This window comes from Adiantum capillus-veneris, chromosome 10, assembly GCF_014529385.1.
Source record: "Adiantum capillus-veneris isolate H3 chromosome 10, ASM1452938v2, whole genome shotgun sequence".
Lineage (NCBI taxonomy): Eukaryota > Viridiplantae > Streptophyta > Polypodiopsida > Polypodiales > Pteridaceae > Adiantum > Adiantum capillus-veneris.
Window position 1 is genome coordinate 117,885,538 of NC_140940.1, and position 25,524 is coordinate 117,911,061.

Here is a 25,524-nt window from a genome sequence, read left to right on the forward strand (position 1 = left end):
CCATTGGTAGTTATCACTTGTATTTTGAACGGACAACCACATTTCTTTGATGTCCTTGTTCTCTTTTTATCTCCCCTTCGTCGAGGCGCACCACCTCGATGACATATATAATCAATCACAGTTTTTAATGTGCCCGATTTTTTGGAAGAACGGACCATCACTAGCCTTGTCTTGTGCTCGATCATGATGGTCTTTAGGCGCCCCTCTACATCGGACGTTTTGTAGTGATCACATTTGGAGGCTCTTTATTCAGGTCCATTCTTTGATGCCATGATCTTGAAGTTGAAGCGTTAGTTGCATTGCTACATCCACAAGCATTTATGTACTCTTTGATGTATATGGTAGATATACCATGCTTCCTAACTTCAATGCACCATTTGGACTTGATGGAAATTAGGGTTTTATTAAACCCTTGGTGTTTTGATCCTTAAACAATATGGGCAACTTTTACAATATCCTCCCAATCTTCAACACATGGAACTCTCACTGGCTGCGAATCTCCCAAATATAAACAAAGCCTTCTATCCTCATCAAGCCCAACATGAAGCTCATCCTTCATCTTGCGCCACTTCTTCAAATCCAACATGTCTCTAGAGTTATAGGTTTTAAGAGTCTCCAATGTTGTGGAGAGGTCACTTTGAAGCACTCTTATCATGTAATTATATGCCTCTCTGTGAAAGGAAAAATATGTTGTGGACACATAGAGATTTGGATCCGGAAATAACTTAACCATTTGATCTTCAAGAGGCCGGCTTTCTCCAAGAGCATCACCTTCTTCATGGAGTACCTCGAAGTCGTCATCAATACTTTCACTACTCGCATCACTTAAATCCTCATCAAACAACTCTTCAAGCATATGATCACCTTCCACGTTTGCTTGATCCCAATCCATCACTTGGTTGTGATTGAGGGTGATTGGATGAGAAAGCACACTTCTTTCCGTCCGTGAGTGTGAATGTTACTGTGTGTGTGTGTGTGTGTGTGTGTGTATGCGGGCACGCAAAGGAGAAGGACAGAGAGAGGCCAGTTTTTCTGCCCTGTGTCGAGATTACACGCAGTGTGTTGAGATTACATACAGTGTGGGTCTCTGCATTACTTTGATGTGAGTCGAGAGTTAAACTCTTTAAAGTAGGTTGAGTGAATGCTGAGCATACTTGCTTGGCGTTCATAAATGGAAGAATGTACTTTAAGCTTCACTTCAATGCACAAATTAAAGGCGCCGGGCCCCGCCGCCGAAAGTGATGGCTGTGCAGAGATTACTTTTTGTGCAGAGATTACAATTGCACTGCGCCGCAAAAATCCGCAGTCCTCATTGAATCTTGATCTAACTTTTCACTCCCACCCTTGATCCCTTGAGTTGGACCCCGTGTTACATATAGACGAGGGTGGACGAGGTCGCCTCCATCTCCAAGATCATGTTTTTGGGGTCATAGTGTTTCATGGTATTTCACGCCCGTGTCTCACTGGGGCAGGCAAAGGTTGGCCAATCCGAGGTGGCGACAAACCATTCGTAGATGAAAAAGGAAAAGTTGGCCTGCATAGCTTGTCAGAGGGACGGCCTTGCACCCTCGTCCAAGTTCACTTAACAACGGCCATTTGCGAAAAGTGCACGCGGGAAGCAATATCACAAGCTTTAAACCCTGTCTGCCAGCGTGAAAGGCGAGTGTCGAACCACTTGCGCTGCTCTAATTCGTTGTCAACTCTGCGCAACATTTTTTGAAAGGCTCAGTGTGACAGCAACGTCAAGGACCAACTTCAAAAAAAGGGTGGGGCGGGCGTCATAGTGTGACACGGGCCTCAATCGTGGAGAATTTTCCTTGTGCCCAAAAGGTTTTTCTGTATGTTTCAACTAGGCACGTTTCATTCGACAAAAGTACTTTTGGCTCATGGACCCACAAGCGTCTTGATTATTTCGTCCTATGGGGACGGTCATGTTATAGCAACAACATTCATTCAGGGATTGTTTTCCAAGCTTCAATTGTTTTCCCCCCTAGTATACCTTCAAATGGGAAACACTATAGGTTTTCTATGGGTTTGCATACCAAGTGAAAGGGCCACGATGGATTTCTGAAACAATTAGAATCATGAGGTTGGGTTTAACTAGAATTATAGAAGACATATCATTGTTCTAGAATGTCTCTTTTATTAAGTAGTCGAGTTTCCTCCTCACAAAGAAGCAAACCGGAAATACTAGGAACTTCTTTGGAATCTACAAGATTTTTGAACTAAGTTCTCACATATTTCACCGGTTTTTCTTCCTTTTACCATGGTTTGCTCACATATATATATATATGTATGTATATATGCATACACACACACACACACACACACACACACACACACATATATATATATATGTATATATATGTGTGTGTATGTGTGTATGTATACACACACACACACACACACACACACATATATGTATGTGTGTGTGTGTCCTCCTCGCAAAGAAGCAAGCCGAAAATACTAGCAAAGTTTTTGAAATTTGCAAATTTTTTGAACTAAGTTATCACATATTTCACCAATTTTTCCTCCCTTTACCATTTATTTATTTACACACACACGCGCACGCGTATTAATGAGTTTTTATGTTTGTGTGTGGACGTGTACGTGCATATATATATATATATATATATGTATGTATGTATGTATGTATAGAATTTATCAAAATTATGCATGGTGAAGCTTTAGTTCCGCATTCTAAAAGAATAGAATGCAAGAGAAGTCAAGCCACGTGAGGATGTGAAATGAAAGGTGAAATAAAAAAACCATTCAATATTTTAAAACCAAAATAACATTTAAAGCAATTCTCAATCATCACTAAAAACATTGAAAGTATGCCTAACTCAACTCTCCTCTAAGGCTTCTTGTAGAAATTCAAAAATACACTAAAATTCCCAACAGATGTCACTAGGGTGGAAGTACACACCAATGAACAAGATTCGACATGCGGGGAGATGGTTGAAGAGACGAGTTGCCCACCTTTGGAGTTGCAAGAAAAACCAATTGCGCCGATCGAACCCTTTGGTGCGATAATCAAAGAGAATGAGAACTTGAATGATGAGATGTACGATAGACCAGAGTCGTCCGATAATCTCGAAGTTGAGGTTCATATGTCCAATGAATCTAGTCAAACTGATTCGTAGAGCTCAACACATAAAACTTGATTTCATCAGCCATATTGTTGAGGTTTCATGTAGTACGACTAACACTGTTAGTTTGCTTAAGCAAAAGAAGAAGAAAAAGTGATGCTAGTTGTTTCTCACTTTGGCGATAAATTCCTCATACGCTGGCTTGGTGATGAAGGGGTGTGTTGTGGCAGGGCTATCTCCTTGGTGGCATCCCCAAGTCACTCTTTGTTTTCCTCTACTATTGACAGTCACAAGGTGGCGCCCTTAATCAGTTGATGTATCTGATGGTTTTGTGGTTAGGTTGTTATTGTGGGTAGTTTGTAGGTAGATGCTAAGAAAAAAAACACTAAAATTTTGCTAAATTTCGTAGATTTTGTTGCCTACAAATTTATTTATTTTTACGATGACAGCACATGGTAAGTATTTTTAAAAGTATATTTTTTAACACTTTCATTACCCACATTTTAATAACATTTTTAGTATTTATAATTCTCGACATTTTGAAATTTTTTGTATTTGAGATTATGCCTCTCTCATTGATCGCAGTTCTATAAGCCTTCGTGCTTGTTGGAATCCGTTGCAATTCTTTGATTGTACTTCTAAAAAAAACAATCGCCAAATTCTAGAGGACAACAATCGCCAATTTCATGTGCAGGTTGGTGTTTCTTTTGCGGCGTAAACTATGTAATCATGTTAATGTACCACGTGAGTTCAGCAGGAGGGGTTTTAAAATGCAAAAATTTTAGGCAATTTAACAGAGATACATTAAAATAAGGGGTTCAAGCATGGCCGCAACCACAATACAAGCCCTTACCTAAGACACTATGGTGATTGGGAAAGAGCACCACACTTCTCATAGGCAAGAGTTGCACACTTCACATACATGTCCATAATAGTAAACACGACCAACAAAAGCCTACCTAGTTATAGTCAAGGCCATTGGCTGCCCCACTGGAAGATCTCGTACATGAGTCACCATGGTAGCATCGCAGTAGCTGGGAAAGGGAGCCACTTGGTATAAGTAAGCACGTACACATGAATCACCTTGGTTATTGGGTTTAGCACGAGTTTTTTTCCTTTTAAGATCAAATTGAAGAAAGCGCCTTCTCGAAGGTGCCTTCTCGAACAACTAAAGCTTGTTGTAGATATTGTTTGGCATTGCATCTTGCTGCTTGCCACACTCATATATTGAGAAACTCCCAAAGGACTATGCTGCTCCATCCTCCCCTTCCATTTGGTGTTGGAAGCCCATTCGCAAACACCCACTCTATGTGGTGCGCCTCTTCCATCACTAGCAACCAGGCCATGGATAGTGCACAATGACTTCTTGGGATCTTTGGTTCATTGCAAGCAGTTGAAAAAGAAGAAAACCGCCAATCTTCCCTCGCTTTTCTAATGGGCGTATTCATTTATTTCCTAATGTTAATCCCTTCAACAGCAGGAGCAAGCATATGCACTACATCTACATCCACAGAGTGGTGGGTCTTCCCACGACAACACACATTTTGGAATGAATTGCAGCAACGGTTGTGGATTTTTGAGCTTGATATGTGAGACCATCTCTTTTGGAAGTGTTATAGGCTTTTGTATGCTTATTTTCAACATCTACTTCAAGAGATATTTCCTTGCTAGCCAAATGCATGCGATGGAGAGAAGGTGCATACTCCAATTGAGCCAGAGCAGGCGCTTAGTTGCACATTATTGTGCCTTGCCCACAATAAATCCACATACCATGTTGCAGATACTTTTGTCATTGGTGAATCCACTGTCAAGAAATATTACCACATGATTGTCGACATGTTGGCAACTAAGTTCCGGCATCATTAGATTTTAGTGCCATTAGGAGATGAAAGGCTAAGAACATCATTAAGCCATCACCTTGTTTCCCAATGTTTGCGGGGAAATTGATGGCACACAGATCAAGTTTTCTAGGAATCAAGATATTGAGCACATTCCAACTCAAGACCGGTGCAAACACCACTTTCACTCAGTTTTATGCAAGCCATTTGCAATGTGTGCAAATGCATTTGGTATGTATGTGTCATGGCTCCTGGTAGAACGTCCAACAATGTTGTTCATTAGAAGGGAAGGCATCATCAATTTACAAACGGTTTAGAGATGGTGGAGTGGGGGAATGGGGAACACACACAACACATAGAGCAAATGCCCCTATATAGCTCAAGGTATTCACATCACCCCTCTCCTCTTGAATACACCTTCAAAAAAGATCATTCACACCAGCAGGGCCTCGCATACACATTCTGTAGACGCACACACTCTTTGCAACACCACAATCAAGCACACTTACTCCGCACTACTCATTCCACTACCCTCTACTCACATTACCTCTCTCTCTCTCTCTCTCTCTCTCTCTCTCTCTCTCTCTCTCTCTCTCTCTCTCTCTCTCTCTCTCTCTCTCTGCACAACACACCCTCGGGGGGGCACATCTGCCAACACACACCCAGAAACACATGCACAATTGCAAAAAAGACGAAGTGGAAAGGGGGAGTTGACACAAAATGCAGCAACGATGGATTCTCTTTGCTCAAAAAAAATGTTTACAAAGCTTCTTCGGCCAAAACCATGGCCACTTCGCTCTTCACTTAGCTCCACTGAGCCCTCGACTGTCTACTCTCTTGTAGCTCCTCCAAGCGGCCCTTGCTGGCCTCCAAAGAGCTTCCCTGTTGGTCTCTCCACCAAAGGACATTGCTGGCTTTTGCAAGGCTAGAAGGTCCCCCAAAAATGAAAAACTTTTGCCCCTTATGGGGCATCTTTATCCCTCTTTAGCAAGTGACTTACCCTTCGGCCAAGTGTCCGCTTCCCCTCTTTTGAACCACATGAGAATAATCACTTGGCACCGTGCTCTACTTGCCAACCATGCCATACATGAACCTACCCTCCCCAAGGCAGCAACAACGCCGTCGTTGCTCAAGGGGGGTTACTTCACCCTCAAAAAACATGGGCCCCATGGGTGCTGCAGGAACGCTCCAGCCTTGTGAACCAGCCATGTCATCACCAACTTTCTGCCTAGAACGACCGTCGGCCACCCAGTCTTGCCGTGCAACATCGACAACGACCACACGCAGTGCCAGTAGCATGGATGCTCACAAGGGAGCTCCAAGGACTCCCTTCTCCACTTCCTTGTCTAATGGGGCCTCACGGCCTCCTATAAATACCCAGACCCGCGAGTGTCGTTTCCTGCATATGGGCTCCTAGATCCACCACGTGGTAGCCTTTGGGATGGCCACCCTTCAAAGCCTCCTCAAGACCACTTTAAAGATTCAAAAAACACCGCTTTCTTCCCCTCAACTTCAAAGCCGTGCAACTTCTTGCTCCATGCTCCAATGACTGAGCCACAAAAAACACTTGAAAACTTTGGTCCCTGTCTTTGATCCCTTGAATACGCACCACATTTGGACTTCATCGAGGCCATAAACCAAGGCCACAAAAAACTAAAAAAAATAAATTGGCACCTCCTCTTGAGCAAATGCTCCAAGTTTCAACCTGACATAACTTGTGCTCGTGATTCGTATTGACACACCGTCAACTCCATGTGATACACACTACCACTGAGAACTCTAGCGGGCCCAAGAAAAACACCAGATGACATGCCTACCAATGTGGTCAAGTTGCCACATACTTGGAACCTTTCATTGGCCATATCTTTCTTGTTCGAGCCTCGATTGACGATATGGAAAGATCGGCATGCTCCAGAACTCAAGCACCTTGTATCTATCTACTCATGCAAGCTTTGGCTACCCATCCCCACTTTCCTTGTCCATCAGGAATCTGCAAAGCATTCTGCCTTTAGCCAACTGTAACTTCCACACCATGGCTCTGTTTGAGGAGTTTTCTGGACCGACATGTAGAGCACCTTAAGCACCACATTCCAACACTTCAAGGAGTCTTCCTTTCCATCTTGCTTGGCCCTTCTTGGAACCCTTTTGGCTTTAAAAACCACACCAGGTATACATTTCCATATCCCTTTGCCTGCCCAAGACCTTCACACATGCCTTTGCACCACTTCTTGCACCCGGAGGATTCACCATGGAGAACTTACCACACCATGTAAGTGTAGGGTAGGGGGGTTATTTTACAAGTTACATAAGCGTATAAGTTAGGGGCAGGATCCCAATGACTTTTCTCATAAGCTTAAAAATAAAGGAGGGGGGTATCATATTTAGGGGGTGGGGGTGGGGGTGGGGGTACCTAACTCGGGTTGATTACTTGTAACGATTGGTCATCGATGTGCACTAGAGCTTGGATGAATCGCGGGGAAGTTTTTTATCAGGTCACACATCAAATTCTGCATCAAGCCCGTCATAGATTAGGGTTGATTTGGAGCATGTCAAGGATTGATTTACACCAATTTTGGATGGGTCAGAATTGGACGAGTAAACAAAGTGCAGGCTGATCGGGCACATAGTTTGAAAGTCAAACTAGGACACATTGAGGGTACATCTAGTTATCAATAGAAGTGGTTCCTTAGTATGTTGCCAGTCACTTTGCTACACACTCTTTGACTAGTTTTACTCAGTTAGATCATGTGAGACCTAAATTTTATATGTAAGATAGGGGTATGATAGCTTTCTTCATTGATTATCGTATAAGCATAAAAAGGGGGGTCATATTCCCTAATATGAGTCATATATAGGGGTTTTATCAAAGTTGTTCGCTCGTAGGTGGCGTCCCATTTTGTATATAGAGTGGGTCTTGCACATATGTAGGCATCCATAGCACTGCACTGTCCACTTCCCATCATAGACCAACTTTGGTTGCACCATCATCGCCCAAACCCCTTGATGAACATTCATGTTCAACCATAAGAAGCCTTTATTCACCTTGAACCTGCAAAAATTGAGCAAACATCGAGCACACCAAAAACCATATGTATAAAACTTTGTCACCCACTACCTCTGTTCAAGTGGGTTGCCCAACCCCTCTCATCATTAGCCTAGCTTTCACTTGGGTCAAATACATAGCATTGATCACATCCATCCACCTTGTGAACCTCCAAATAGTGTCGTACCTAAGCACACAACCATCCATGCATGTAAAAAGCACACAACATGCCTACAATATTGCCGTCATCACCTTGTAACTAACCTGCTCCAAATAAATCATCATCATGCACACCATTTTGCATCATAGTCATATCTAACATTTTTGACATACCTAACATTCTTGGCATTGTTGACCCTCCCTCCCACATACCATAGAAAGCCAAGTCCTCCTCAAGAGATCCGAGTAACTGAAGGATAGCCCACCGCACTACTGCACCTGCCAACATACCTTTCAACCTTGGCACTCATGCCTCCTTTGAAATCTTGGAAAAGGCCACACCCCCAGTCTCTCCTTCATGCACAATAGGACCCATCTGCTGCACTGGCAACTCTACCAACATAGGCACCCTAACCATCATCAACTCCACACTCACCTCCATACCCGCAACATCCTTAATCCCGACATCATCAAGCCCTTACTCATCAACCAGGACATAGGGATCTACCATCACCTCCTATAGATCAACCGCACTTATCCTGTCTTCAAGCTTCCCCTCGACAAGTACACTGGCATCCTCTTGCATACGCGTCACCACCTCATTTGATTCCGGATAAGGCACAAGGCCACCCTTAACCTATATTTTGGCTAACGCTTTCTGAACAAGTACATGTGATCCTTCCTCCATGTCAACCATTGGGTCATCAAACCCCCAATCAACCTTGTCATCCAGACATATCTGACTAAGATTACCAGTATCCATGGCATCACTCCTAAAATCCATAGGCAATTGTACTTGCCCCTCCTAAATATGGCATGTAGATGTGGACTCATCATCCCCACTATCAACACTGCTCAACTCCCCAAGATTGGCTCCCTATTCTTCCTTCAACAAGCCAAATCCATACATGCACCTCTTTCCTTTTGCTACTCACGATAGGGTTGCACACTATTTGGGTCATGCTCATCACCTTGTTCCACTTCATAATAGTTTTTTGGCTCTGTACTCGCTTCTTCAACAACCTCCATCAACTGTATAGTTGCCTCGGTCTTATCTACCGCTTGATGGACTTCACTGTTCCATAACACCTTGGAATCCACAACACCTGTTACCTTCTTCACATGCAAAATATCATACACATCATACCTTGAAGATGTCAACCTTGTCTCCCAAGTGCCATCGGGTGTCCAAAGAATTGATAAAACTTGACATACTTCCAGCTTCCTCTTCAAAACACGTCAATTTTGGCATTTCCACCACCTTTCTCATGGCCTGCTTTGGAACACCTCTTTTCTCTTCACAATATTTCACCGCTTTCTTACTCGAATCCTCTTGGAAAAACACACTAGGGGGGACCCTAAATAGGCCCCACTACAACCTTTGAGATCTCACAAGTACATGGGGTACCTTATCTGCTCCACCATCAACTTTATCAGCTTGTATCGAATGCACATCAACACACAAAATAACGTTTACCGTTTAGAGCCCTTCTATCAGCCTTGGACTAGGTGCACAAACCACTTCTACACAATGCATCAAATTGGCCTCCAATTTCTTTTTCACTTTGCGGCTTCTCACTTTGGCAACTGTTAGCAGCGGCTAACACAGGCTACACCAATTATGCACCAAGCTGTGGATGTGCCATAGTGCACAGTATTTACTTTTCATTGTATAGGGCTTGGGCTCATTTAGGAGTTCCAAAGTTGTATGAGTCTAAGCTAGAGAGCTCACTTTATCCCATAGTTGAAGGGTTTGAGGCCCAAAACTATAAAAGAGCCCTATGCTTAATGAGAGGTCATTCTTGAGTAGTCCTTTTGAGAACTCTCTCCCTAGAGGAGGTCTTGATGGCCTAGCCTTTGAGCTTAATGCCCATGCTTAGAAGGCTAGTGCTAATCGCATGTAATTAGTGTAATCCTATTTTAATTAATCTAGTCTTCATTATGTTGTCAATCATGTTTATCTACTTTCCTTCATTGTTTTGAAGTGTTGATCTTCTCTAATCTAACTCTTACTTATGCTAAGCTACTCCGATTAGTGGAGTCCTTATCTAACTCTCTCGGTTAAGCGGAGTGGGTGTACTCGTGATTGAGGGATTAGAGTTGTCCTCTAATGGTGTGCTTGTGTGTGTGTGTGTAGGTTTAAGAAGCCTTGAGCTTAATTTGATTATGTGTGACTTGATTTGGACACCATGATGGGCATGGTTGGGGTGGCCGACTTGAATGCGATCTTGTGTGCTTAATCGTCAATGCATGTAATTAGAGTTGTGCTTGAGAGATTCCAAGATTAGTGTGTTTCACTTCATTGCTTGATGTGTGTAGATGATTGCTTGAAATTGATGCTTGATGTGCGATTAGCATTAGTTGTTTGGGATGATTTCTAATTACATTGGAGGATGCACGCTCTTGAATCCTCTCAATCTTTGCATCCGATGACGCTCTCGCACATTCTTTGTGTGATGCCTCCAAGCCCTAGCCGGGTCATGCTCTCTCTCTCCGGATTGATAGATTTGTGGGAGATTGCCTATGCTATGGCGAGCCTCCAACATTGGCGCCGTTGCCGGGGACGGGTTGCCTACGCTAGTGGAGTTGAGGTTGCAGAAGATAAGAGTAATTTGATTACCGATTTCTTGTAATTAGGTAGGATTTGATTGTGTGTAGTGTAATTAGGTTTAATTAGATGTGTATAGAGTCATTTCACCCCAAAAACCACTAAATTCTCTTTTGATTTTGCTAATTTTTCACTAACCTTCACTAATTTTGCATCCCATTCATGCTAATTTTGTACTAATTGTACTAATTCCATGCTAATTTCATGCTAATCTAACCACTAATTTTGATTTGAAATGTATGCTAAATCCCCTTAATTGAGGAGGATCGTCACTCTTAATTTCTCTAATCTATGCCTAATCATGTGATTGAGTGTTGATTTTGGTCAATTTTTTGATCAATTTTGGACCGAATCGGAGTTGCACACATGTGTGTGCATGATGGAATCGTCGCGTGGAGCAAGGATTAGCTTGGATGCAATCAATTGTAAGTGGATTGACCTACTCCGTTCAATTTTTGATTGATTAAGTTGATCCCATTGAGTTGCTAAATCATTGCTAAAATTAGGTGTGTGTGCCTAATTGATGGAATTTATGCCTAATTTGATGAAATTGGAATGAAATTGGATACCTAGATGCTTGAGGAATGGTATTTTTGCATAAATTGTGTGTGCAAATCACTAAATTGATGTGTATGTGAGGCTATTCCGGTCATGGAGTAGGCCTAATTGCCAAAATTAGGGCAAGATTTGAATGTGTGTGCCCATTTTAAATAACTTTGATGAGAAGATTTATGGTCAAATTGAACACCTAAATGCTTGTAGATTGATGATTTTGCAAGAAATGTGTATGCAAACATTAGGAATTGGCCTAATTTCGTTCCTAATTGAGCAAAAAATTGGATTTGTGCACCTAATTTTTGTGTGTGTGCAATGCTAAATTGAATTAAAATTTGATCAATTTTTGATTAAAATTGAGTTAATTTAGCATGTATATACTCATGTATGTGTGATCAAGTGTGCAATTGATGAAATGCAATGAGTGTTTAATGAAATTTTGCACAAATTGACGGCCTAAGTTTAGGTGTGTGTGCCTAATTAATGGCCAATTATGCCTAAATTGGGGATGAATAATTGGTCTTGGTTGCCAATTATGATGATTAAAAGACCTAATAGATCGGTGTGTATTTGATTGATTGACTTTGGATGATTTGATTGATACCCAATTGAAAATGATTAATCTACATTACTATTGTGATGTGAATGCCAATTCGATTGGATATAGCAAAAAATTTCATTACATGCTGCATTTGTAAGTGCCATAATCAAAAGCGTGTAGCGATGCAATGAAACACCTAATTAGGTTTGATCGATGGTTTTGATATTGGATATGAGCAATTGATTTGCAATTATTAATACACGGGGTTGAAGTTGCAACTATGAGGAAATCGTGCATTAATCAAGCATGTGTGCATTTCCCGTTGATTACAAATTGATTCAAATTTGAATTCAAAGCCAAACATGCTCATGCATTCCAATCTATTGTAATGTGTGTAAAAGGAGTTATCAAAACTAAACAAGATGGACAAGAAATTGAAGGAAATTCATGAATATGCTTACGCAATGTCAAATCTCCTTGTAATTCGGATGCATGACATGCTAAGTGTGTTTTGGAATTACTTTGTATGCACTTCTTGTAATAAGATCGAGTGACAAGAGGAATTCAAACAAGTTCAATTACGAGCATTTTTTGACCTACAATTGTATACAAAAAAAGAAGAATTGTGCATAAAACACGCTTTTGGTAACCATGTGCATGAGATATCACGCTCCGGGATTTCTATAAGTTGTTTAAATAAAGCCAATACGTGCACACCCACATTCTGCCTTCACACTTTTGAAGCATGCCATATCCCGCCACGCACACTATCTCTCTGCGGGACTCAGCTCTTAATTGAAGAAATGGTTTTGATTATTAAAAAAAAAAAAACTTTTATGGCTGCTTTTAATGCGCCATTTTTGGAGACACACACACACACTCACACACGCATGCTGGCTCGTAGCTCTCTAGCCACAAAAACACACACACGGCTTTGCAGCCTTCGCTGAGCCCGCCAGCCGCCTTCAATGCCTCAAAAGCCGCAGACCCCGGCCCGTTTGTTGGCTTGGAGCATCCCATACACACGCCTCAAAAGGTGATGCCGCCTTGACTCGCTAGTAGCCAACACACACACCCCCCATCCTCGCCACCTCATTTACTCTGAAGTGCTACCTGCCAAGCCGATCGGATCAGCCCATGACTCCATGAGCGAAAATCTTCACATGCCGCCATTGTCTACCATGCACCAGATCTGTGTTTTAAATTGTAATAGGTGACAGCTCTCACCCCGGTTATCGGCCACAATACAGGTATTACAGACCCCAACTTTTGCAGGTGGCTCGCAACACTGCTTCCACACACACACACACACTGCCTCAGCTCAACCAGACCCACTTGCCCGCTTCACTCCTGAATCCTGATCTCCTGCTTTAACCACACCCACGTGTTGGGACCCTCCGGTTTACTCTCAGATCCAGCCTCACAGCTACTACCTGCCAAGCTTGGCTTGTAGCCCGCAAACCTCCACGCACACACTGCACTTTTGTCTTTTGCCATTGACCCCACAATGATTTTGAGAACTCTCATCGCGAGACTCGAGAGTCGATGCCCATTGCCTCTGCTGGATTCTCGTCCTCTCTCCCTTTTATCTGACCTTCACCCTGCACGCTCAAAATGCACTAAAAATGCTGCAGTTTACTACAAGTCAAACACACACAAGGGCTTCTTAGAATGGCGCGCATCAACACACACGCAAACTGGGCCGCTATCTCCTACTGGCCTGCCCCAAGCCTTGCTCTCTCTACTCGCTGCAGACTTACTCCAAGAAACTTTGCAGAGGTGTGCGTACTGGAATGCTTCAGGACCTTGCCAACATTGCCATTCCTACTAGCTCCGAGAGCTCCATTCTAGCTTTCAAGGCTGACCCAAAGGCTAAGAGTACTTCCTACCTCCAGTCTCCTCCCACCTTGCTCATTGTTCGCTGCTAACATTCCCTGTCGCACGACCTGGGACCCACCATTCTCGGGCTCTCTCCGCAGCTGAATACTCAGGCCATGGTGTTCCACTCATCCTTGCGCTCGTCCATTGACACACTAGCCCACTCTCTCTCTCTCTTGTGTGAGATCCTGCTTGGCCATCGATGCAATGGCTTCATTCATGCTAGCATGAGAATTATGCATTCCGTCAAGTCAATTCATGCTTCATGCTTTTACTGACATTCTCTGGCTCCCAATTTCAATTGTCTATATCATTCGTCGACCCTGGCACTAATACCGATCTCATCACTTTCCTGCTCATTGAGATTGTGCAGAGTCTCAAAAAGCAACATTTCTTCCTGCTTCCAATCGTCTCTCTCTCTCTCTCTCTTCTTTAGCTGTTGCAGCCCCACCCGCCATCGATGAGCGTATCAGACAATTAAAAACAATTTTTTTAATAAAAAAAGAGTAGTTATATTTTTCTCAAGAAGAGGTTCTCACCTTGTCTTCGCCACGAGCCCATAGGGAGTGAGTAAATTTATTAAAAAAAAAGAGAGAACCACAAAAAATTATGTATGCAGCAGTTTAAGTGGGGAAACAATGCTTGCGGCTCAAACTCGAGAGTCGAAAAGGGAGAGAAAATAATTTTTGATCTTGTGAAATCAACACTTGAAATAGCAAAAAGCATCATCAATTGGGACCACTTGAGGGAGATTTTTTAAACTCGTTTCTCTAATATGTATGTAATATTTACTAAGTAAGAGCAAGCAGGCGATGAGTAATGCTATGATGGTACATGTGAGCATTTCCTATGTATAGTTGAACATCATTGCGCAAAATACTCTTGGCTTATGCATGATTTGGTGCTTGGCTTAATTGAAAGATTGTCCTTGCAATAAATTCTTGCCATTTGCATGTGAAATTTTTTTATTTTTAGAGCTACCTTGGATGAAAGTGGTGCTTGGATTTGACATTTCCTTAAATTGTAGTGCTTAAATTGAATGTAAAATCATTGAACGCACTAAAACTGAGCTTTGAAAGACCAAAGAGTACCATTGTGAATTTATGATTGAGCTCGATGATTTTAGTGCTTGTTGAATTTCCAAATGCTTAAAAGCACCAACATTTGAGTTTTATTTTGAAGGGTTGTGACAGGTGTGTGATTTTATTGATCCAAGGAGGGGTCATCATTGCAAAATTTACAAAATTTGGCTAATTAGAGCCATTCCAATTGTTTGGATTAAGTTGTAATGCTAGCTCATAGCTTGGTCTAAAAATGCAATTTTTTTCATTTGAGCTAGTGTTTAGCCAACTTATTTAAGCTTTCAAGTACAAATTTGGCTATTAAGAGCCATTCATTTCATTTCATCAAGTTGCAGTCATCTCTAGCTAATAGATTGCACTAAAAAATTGAAAATTTCATGTGAGCTAGTTGTTAGCCAACTTCTTGGAAAGCTTTTAATTGTAAAATTCGACTTCAAGAGTCACCTCATTTCATTCAAAAGATGCATTATTTTCAGCTCTTGTATCGTTTTTTCCATACTTCAAGTGAGCTAGAAAATAGTCAACTTTGAATCATGCATGAGAGATGGGTGAAATTGCACTATTTGCTTATGTAGAAGCTCATTTTATCTCTCATGGTTGTTATGTATGCATAAAATTGCTACTTTAGAGCATCATGTGCATAACCAAAGGCATTTTTTTCCCTTGGGTTTTTTCCCTTTGGAAAATTCGGGTATGCAAGACCCTAGCTTTAAGTTTTTTATTAATGTTTTTTGTGTGCATTTGGCTTTCAATAATTGGCTTTTGTAGCTTGTGTTTACACTTAGCTTCAAAAGGCTTCTTTTTGCAAAATAAAAGATCAAGAGGCTTCTCTACACAAAGGATGCTTGCTCACGGATGCTCAAAGAGCATGAATAGGTGTAATCCTTCCATGATTTGGCTCTTTGTTCATCTCTCCACTCTCTTGCTTGGTTTAAGTGAAATTTTGCTTCTAAGCTATGGTTTTTTCATGTTAGAAAGCTAGGCATCGTAAAGTTTCAACACCCTACTTTGTGAAAATTAACTCACAAAAAATTAGGTTTTATGTATGCTAATCATAGGAAATTAGGCCTTGACCTTAGGTTAATGTAGGTTTATTTCTGGCTAGTCCTAGATTCTTAGTGATAGTCTTAATACTACATTCTCTTTTAACATGACCTAGGGCTATGAATAGGCTTTAGTCTTTTTTAGTCCAATTGCCACTAGCAACTCATAGAGGAAGCAATAAAAATGTGCTAAAAATGAACCATGAAGCAAAGAAGCGCCCAAAAAAGTAGTAAAAATGCTACTAAGACACATGAAAATAAAAATTCTATGTTATGATGTGTCTGTGTGAGGCCTAGCACCTTATTGACACTTGGTAGGCGAGGGGAATCACCTTGGCTCGTTTGGTCAAGGCCCTAAACCGATGCCTTGGGTTGATAGGGGTTAGCCGTCGCCTTGGTAAGCTAGTAGACTTTTGGAACACCTTCTTGAGCGTTCAAGGAGCTGAGAGTCGCACCTAGACTTGCCTTGGGGTGGTAGCCTTGTGATTGTGCTTTAATTTTTCTAAGAATGACTAAATCAAAACTTCCATGAGCTTCAAACAACTTTGGCAATGTACTAATATATTAGGAGCTTTTTTATAGCCCATAGACATGATAGACTTGAATGATTTATTAAGATTGTTCACATAGTTTTTAGGCTAGTAGGTTTATGAACTTTCCTTAACCTAGGGTCATAACTGATTGCTTGTGTTTCATGCATAAAACTGAAATTTCAAATGGTTTAATCTTCACAATAGTTTGAGTATTTTTTGCTTTATCTTTTCTAGTTTTTGACTATGATTGACCCATCTTTTAGAAGCAAAAAATCACTTTGCATGATTGTTCATTTATGCTTCATGTTTTATTCATTATTGGTGGCCTTTGATGCTCATTAGTTGTTCTTATGTTTTGCAGCTCAACCTTTCTTCCTTGGACTTGCTTTCTACCATGTCATCGTGTCTTGCTTCACCGGCACACAAGGACGTGCGCCAAATTAGGAAGGGGGGAATGTTAGCAGCAGCTAACACAGGCTACACCAATTATGCACCAAGCTGTGGATGTGCCATAGTGCACAGTATTTACTTTTCATTGTATAGGGCTTGGGCTCATTTAGGAGTTCCAAAGTTGTATGAGTCTAAGCTAGAAAGCTCACTTTATCCCATAGTTGAAGGGTTTGAGGCCCAAAACTATAAAAGAGCCCTATTCTTAATGAGAGGTCATTCTTGAGTAGTCTTTTTGAGAACTCTCTCCCTAGAGGAGGTCTTGATGGCCTAGCCTTTGAGCTTAATGCCCATGCTTAGAAGGCTAGTGCTAATCACATGTAATTAGTGTAATCCTCTCTTAATTAATCTAGTCTTCATTATGTTGTCAATCATGTTTATCTACTTTCCTTCATTGTTTTGAAGTGTTGATCTTCTCTAATCTAACTCTTACTTATGCTAAGCTACTCCGATTAGTGGAGTCCTTATCTAACTCTCTCGGTTAAGCGGAGTGGGTGTACTCGTGATTGAGGGATTAGAGTTGTCCTCTAATGGTGTGCTTGTGTGTGTGTGTAGGTTTAAGAAGCCTTGAGCTTAATTTGATTATGTGTGACTTGATTTGGACACCATGATGGGCATGGTTGGGGTGGCCGACTTGAATGCGATCTTGTGTGCTTAATCGTCAATGCATGTAATTAGAGTTGTGCTTGAGAGATTCCAAGATTAGTGTGTTTCACTTCGTTGCTTGATGTGTGTAGATGATTGCTTGAAATTGATGCTTGATGTGCGATTAGCATTAGTTGTTTGGGATGATTTCTAATTGCATTGGAGGATACACGCTGTTGAATCCTCTCAATCTTTGCATCCGATGACGCTCTCGCACATTCTTTGTGTGATGCCTCCAAGCCCTAGCCGGGTCATGCTCTCTCTCTCCGGATTGATAGATTTGTGGGAGATTGCCTATGCTATGGCGAGCCTCCAACAGCAACCTTGAGAGCTTCATCATAGCTCTTTGGGTCCTCATCCTCCACTTTTTCTGGGACTCGCGGGTGTAAGCAAGCTAGAAATCTCTCCAGCTTGAAGAATTTTGCATTGGCCAATTGGGTAACAACAAGTAAATCCTTCCATCGTGCCTTAAACTTATCAACAAAAGCATCTAAATCTTAACTTACATCCTATTGCAACCCTTTGATTCTTGTATCCGCAACCTACACCACCCATCAAAACCTGCTTAGAAGCTGATCGCAAACACCAGCCCAATTTTGCATGCATGCAGCTTCCAAACTATCAAACCAAACCCTTGCTTTACCTCGCAACGCCAATGGCAACGTCTCCAACTTTTCTTCATCACTCCACATTTGCAATGATAGCATAAACAACACAAAATCTATGATCCACTCGTTTGCATCATCACCATTGAAAATTGGGCTAGTACTCTGTCATATTTTCACTTACGAACACATCACCATGGAGCAATCAACATGCTCCTCCATGGGGGCACCAGAAGCTCACGTGAAGAGGAGAGGGGGAATGGGGAACACACCCAGCACACACAACAAATTCCCGTATACAGATCAGGGTATTCCCAACACCCTATCCTCTCAAATACACTTTCAAAAAGGATCATTCACACCAGTAGGGCCTCACCTACACATTCCATTGATGCACACACTCTCTGCAACACTCCGCACTGCTCATTCCATCGCCCTCTACTCACTCTGTGTGTGTGTGTGTGTGTGTGTGTGTGTGTGTGTGTGTGTGTGTGTGTGTGTGTGTGTGTGTGTGTGTGTGTGTGTGTGTGTGTGTGTGCGTGCGTGCGCATAACACACCCTTGGGGGGGCACCCCTACCAAAACACACGCACAAGAGCAGAAAAGAGAAAGGGGAAAGGGGGAGTTGACACAAAATGCAGCAATAATGGCTTCTCTTTCCTATAAAATAAAATAAAAATGTTTACAAAGCTTCTTTAGCCAAAACTATGGCCACTTTGCTCATCTTTTAGATCCACCAAGCTCTCGACTGTCTACTCTCTTGTAGCTCCTCCAAGCGGCCCTTGTCAACCTGGTATGTCACGAATGATGAGCAATTAGGCTGAGCATTATTGGTTGGGTAGTTAGGAAGCATGCAAAACTCATAATCACCATGTAGTTGAGTGAAGGAATATTGCTCTCGGTAATGTCGAGCGAGTAGGATGAACTCTACACGTGCAATACACAATTGAGAATACAAAAGGTTGAAACGCATGCTAGTCCAAGTGAACTTAAGAATCTGCAATCAAGAATTAAGAAATGCACCCTAAATATGTAGTGGGCCGAAATGTTGATACAAAACTTTGCAATACACACATGTACATGTGAACTTAAAAAGTTGGAATAGTCGCATATAAACGTGAACTCGAAAGTAGAATCACACTTTATAATTTCTTCCAAAGAGAGAAAATATCCATCTAGTAGCCTGATGAGTGAGCTGACATAAGCAGTCTACAAGAGCACGGGGGGGGGGGGGGGGGGGGGGGGGGGGGTGTCATTATATCTAAAATCTATATATTGCTTTCGTTCAAGGACTATTTATAAAACCCTTAGCTGTGAATTTTCTACCAATAAAAGGGACCCTTTTCCTATTCAATTTGTTAAAAAAAATTCAAGTTCATTTTTTCAACACCCTTTTGTATGTGAAAATGTGGGAAAAGATAGAATAAAATGTATATATTGTTGAACCCACATGATAGGCATTTTTTTATTGTAGTGACCCCCGTTCCCCCACCCCCCGGCAAGAGCATCAGCCAAGCAAACTACATTATTATGGCTACATAATAAGTAAATGACATCTAGAATTTTAATCCCTATGTTGACTCCTACATATGACTCCATCTCTTATTGCTTCTGCATCCAATGACACACTGCATAGGGCATCTTGCTGGCAACAAAGCACCCAATTCAACCTTCAAACAATTCAAGTTACAAAGGACTCCATCTCCTATTGCATCTGCATCCAATGACACACCTTCATAAGCATCCTGTTGGCAAAAAGCACCTAATTCAACCTTCAAACAAAGCAAATTGTTGTCAACAATAAAAAAAGATCAAAAACGATGTTGAGGAGAATTAATGTGGACCAAAAGATCAAGCCTGCAAGTTGCAAATGCATACTAAAAGAGTCAATGTCAATGTCAAAAGGATCAAAGAACTTTAGAACTACATAGAATGCTCCAAAAAAACAAGGAATTTAATCATGCATTCACCTCTAGTGAGTGATCTTGGAATTGTCTAGTGCAGCTTGGTGGGGGGGGGGGGGGGGGGGGGTTGTGAAATTTGGGACATTTGCAACCACTTCCCCTCCTCTAGGTCATCAAGAACAGCCTCTTTCTTTCACTTCTTGCACTTTTGTCCCCGTACAAAGGAATTGATAGATGGTCCAGGTGAAACTTCATTGACTTTTGCATACTCAATTCCAAAAGTAGTTTGCAGATGGTCGTGACTGCTCCATAGTGTCACCACACACCTTGAGTGGGATAGTGTCTTTGTCCTCTGCAGGGGACACGACCTCAAGCACCACGAGATCTTGACCGGTGAAACCATGCTGCAACCCACAATCTTTTAAAGGGTTGTCTATAAGGTCCAACATTTGAGGGAAGTACTCCTAGCCCGAGGGCTCTGCACCTAACAAATAGCCAAGGGTGCCAAGAACGTGTAAAATGGACTCTCAAAATCCAACAGAGTCTCCTCTGTATGGGGAACAAACTCTCAAAACCTGACAGGTCACCAAAACAACCACATGGCATAAGCTGCTCAAAACCAACTATCTGTGACCACAAACTCGGTGTCAAAAGCAAAAAAGTCCAACCAGATACATATTCTAGGGCAAGGGTACGTAGGAGGGGAGCTCCAACAACCTGTATCACTGAAGGTATACCGTAGCTCAAAGAAAACCTCACACAATGACCCTCCAAAGGCTAAAGCAAACTCAAAATGATTGGGCCACAGTCTCCAAAAGGGCTCTTTTGATCTAAGTCTCAAAAATGGCCGAGAAAACTGCCAAAGTATCATGCTGGTGCAGTCAAAGTGTGTCGACCCTAGTAGAGGGCACAAGTATTGGTGTGTATGTTTGTAGACGCATGGCAAAGTGCTAAAGCAGCTATGAAGATCAAGGGAAAGCAAGTGACAACAACTATGTATGCCTCATGTGGGTTTTTAGGCCAGAAGGGCTCCAGGAAGGGCTTGATAGGGTGGAAGGTGAAGGATGTCCAAAGTGATGGTTTTTGGCTTGGGAATGTAGAGCTTGAAGTGCTGAAGGAGCAAACCTAAAATTTTCATCAAACAGAGCTACAGAGCCCAGGATATTGAAGTTTGAATCTGGAGTGCATTGCAGATCTGGGACGGATAGGGTAGGTGATGACAGGTGGCTAGAGCTGGTGTAAGTGAATAGATGCAAAGTGCTCAAATTATGGAGCGTGCCGATCTTTTCCGTTTGCCAATAAGAGTCCGGATGGGAAAGTTATGGCCAGTTGAAAAATTATCGGGGACTGGGTGTGTGCCAAGTTGTCCGCATTGAAAGACGTGACATCATGTGTTTTTTGGCCTCGACTAGGTCCAAAAAGGTAGCATGCACTGTGTGGAGTTGATAGCTTGTAAATCAAAATCTCAAGCGGCCACATATGCCAAGGTGAATGTGGGGCGATCACTTTTTTTTTTGGCAGTCTCAGTTGACGGGCTTGAAAATGCTGGAGTGCGACAAAATTCTCATAGTTTCTGTAATGGAAATGGCCTATGAACTTTGAGAGTAGCAAAAATTAGAGAAAGTACGTTTGTGGAATTACTTTGTGAGCATAGAGGGTAAATTTAATTGATGGTAGCAACAACATAGCATTTATTTAACTTGGCATGAACAATACTTTTGCAGTATTATGGTTTCTCCCATCAGGAGAGTCTTGGTACAATACAATCTTTGTGTTCCTTGTGCCCTAGGTGATGAAATGAAGATGGAAAGCTTCATGCATCACGAGCATAACATAAACTTTGTGGAAATCATTAACTATCCCAAGCCTCAGTCCCAAGGCCTCAAACACCTTCGAAGGTGGAGAGAGCTAGCGGGGAATGAGGGTAGGGAAGAGGAGAAGAAACATTTCATAGGAGAAAGAAGTAGTTCCTCAGTCCAATCTCCTTCTGTGGTCTTAACACCTGGAATCTGGTTAAATCCTCCTGAAACTATATGAATATTTATCAATTCCCCAAGAGGTTTTCTAAACCAAAATATGACTCAAATTAAGTGAAACTAAGTCCTTAAGTTTGCCCTGAGGTGTTAGACCCCTTGGTCAACCCTAAAGTCAACTCCTATGGTCTCTAAATATGCCCTTGAGACATCATACGCATATGATGTCTATCTGGCCAAAATGAGAAGATTTCCACTCCAAAGGTTCTCTACCATGCAAGCAACTCTCATAAGCTTTCCAAAATCAGTTTCAACACTCTTTGTGCTAGATATGAACAATGCTATACACTTGCCTCAAACCGTCTTTTGGCACTTTTTAGCTCCAACAGTGCTTCCCACTTGATGAAATTGGTTCTATGTGCTCATTATCTGCTATAGATAACAAGGGTATACTCATATTCACAATTTGACTCAATTCAGACCTCTAAGACATTATACGTTTATGATTTCATTTTCCTTGAATGGAGTTTTTTTTCTACCACAGCTGCCCGTTGATATGTGCAACATGCATATGTGCTCACACCCAATTTTGGATACCAAAGTTGTACAATTTCACTACTTTTTACCCAGGGACTTCCCGAAAAGAGTAATATGCACTCAATTCTTAACATATTTGCCCAAATGAGATGAAACTTGGTGAATGTGCTCTACACAATATGCAAAATGTGAATATGAAGTCAAAGGTTCAACTAGATTGCCAGATCACCCCTTGAGACATTATACGCGTATAATGTCTAGTGATGGGTTTTGCACAGATTTTACTCACAGGCTTCCACAAGTTCTTAGCAATGATTTTCAAACACTTTTACCTGTTTTTATGCAAACAAATGTGCTCAAAATCACCAGTTTCCTAGTTTTCTGTTTTGACTTTTTGGCTTTTGTCATTTGGGTATCAAGGGTTAGTCAAAGCCTTGGCCTCAAGTTTCAGATAAGGTAAATACCCCTCTACAACATTCTTGTATAATCTATTTTGCCAAATTTTGTCTCCTATTATGACCTAAGACATCATACGCGTATGATGTCTACTTATGAATCTCACCTAGATCTCTTGCAAATGTATTCTTTTATGCACAGCAACACTCAACCATGTTCAATCAACCATTGATAATTGTTTATTGCATTTATCTTCCTAAAATTAACACCTTATTATTGCAAATGCAAACAAACAAATTTATTCAATGATGGCAAGTTCTACTTACCCTACTCCTACACATCCTATGGGGTTTTTGTATTCATGAGTAGAAAAACACTTTAATGTCACACACATACTAGTTTACTCTTTTAACACCTCACAAATCACTCACTCTCTAACTACACTAACTACAACAAAACTGCCAAACTTCGATGACCTGGGCAAGCTGTATGCCCACTCACACCTCCCTAAGATCTCGAAAGTCCTACCGTCGGATTCTACCTAAAGTTAAGTAATAAAATTTTGGCAAACCAGAGAGACTTTTACCTCGTAGGATTGGTCTAAGGTCATCTACCTAGGGCTCTCATCCCTGGCAACGGCGCCAATATTGGTATATATGCCGCGAGCGGACGCTAGCATAGCGAGAACAAGACCAACAACTCTATGTTAGCCAAGGATGAAGCTCAACCCATAGGCACATGGAAATAAGGAGATGGGTGTCAATCACCTACTCGACCTTCTAAGAAAATCTCTACTCAAGGAAACTAAATCTAGACGTCATATGCGCTTGTGAATGCAACTCAACCTACAATGCTCATGCTATCGGAAACTAGACCAAACGCACTCAAAAAGTCACAAAACTCATAGGCATTACTCTTCTCATCAATATCCTACTTAGAACCACCCCGTGCAACAATTGCGTATGAAGACAAGCAACAAAATGTAGGTTACCACTTTTCGGTTTGTATGATCCTAATATGTAGCTTTACTTGCCGTGAACCCATAGGTATAAAGAAATCCCCAATTGGACACACGGTTTGCAAGAAAACTCACTCGGAAGCTTGTAGGAGCTCCCTTTGCGATGACACCGGAATCGTGCAAGCTTGGCGTTGGATTGAAGCCCTTGCTTTTACTAACACATTGGTGGTGTTGGTTTCACAATGGAAGCTCCGTAGAGTGCATAGGGAAGAGAAGAAACCTCTCTCTCTCTCTCTCTTAGACACAACGCACAATAAACGTGAGATTAGATAAATCCCAAAAAAGTATGTCTTATGGTTACAAAAATTAGCTTATATACAATCCTCCTTATAGGCTCGTTCTCACAAAGAATATTGGCCTCTTAACCTATTACAAAATGTCATGTTGTTTCTAAAAAATAAGTGATACAAAAAAGTTCGAAAAGGATTCTTCTTTGTTCGACCGTGTCAACAACGGTTTTACTTTGACTAGGTAGAATGACATGGCTGCAAACATTCTAAACAATTGCTAGCGGCAGATATTGCACTCATCTACCCTTTCCTTGCTATTGGAGTGGATGCTTCCATTGGGCCTTAGGGGAATGGACTAGATTGGTTATCTGAGTCCTTAAGGAAAAGGTCTTAGGCTCAAAACTTGTCAGATAGATATTTGAGGACTCTTGGGATTTGTCAAGTCAAAAAATATCTTCTTTCTCCTCCTCTTCTTCTTATTTTCATATTTAGTCAAGTCTTTGATCTAACTTCCAATAGAACCCCAGATGTAGACATTGCTTGCGTTAATGATAATATTTTGATCCTTTATTGCTAGCAGGCTTGGACCTAAGTTCTTTACCTCCAAAGCAGCCCCTACATCTCTATATCTTTTGCTTTTATTGGTTTTTATTGTAGATCTACTTGTTGCTTGAGTAATTGGTTGCAATCATAAGTTTTTGGTCTATTATCTCTTTGGTCTAAATCTCTATAGAGGTGCTTTGGTGCAAACCTCATTTGATCTTAACATCAAAGACTCTTTTAGTGATGTACACTTGAATTGCATCCCATAAACATTTTGTCTTTTTATCAGTATCTCACTATCTACTAGTGACCAATCCATTGCACATGCTTTGTAGTCATGTGATCTTCTTTGTGCTTCAATTTGAGAATACATTATCCTCTTGATCCAACATGGCTACCAAGATCCTATACTGTAATACAAATAAAACATTTCTACCTCTTGTAGTTGTTTAAAAGAAATCCTAGCATACTAGGCACTATTGTACTGTTGGTATACTTGCAATGCCCACCTCTCTCAGCTTTGCCACCACAATATATGCTGCACAGTTTGTAAGGCCCCCATATGAGGAGAAGCCAATGGTGCACATATATTTGGTGGATTCTAGCTTTGCACGCTGATGAGATGTCTATTTGTGATCGTGAATGGTATGGAGGAAATTTAGGGGCAACTTTGGGCGCCTTGCCAGAATATTCCTTTTTGTCAGAATATCTTGGGCAGACGACGATCAGAATACAATCAGAAAATGGCTGTCCAGTGGTCGGTGGCCGGTGGTCCGTGGTCTTTGGCCGGTGGTCAATGGCCAGTGGTCGGATTTCCTTGGCCGGTAGCCAATTTCCTAGAAGCGGCTACACATG

The 25,524-nt window shown here is 41.6% G+C and overlaps 1 pseudogene; it reads right to left on the bottom strand.

Moving 5' to 3' along the window:
- Positions 1 to 205: 205 nt before the first annotated feature.
- Positions 206 to 892, bottom strand: LOC147449520 (uncharacterized; annotated as a pseudogene).
- Positions 893 to 25,524: the final 24,632 nt, after the last annotated feature.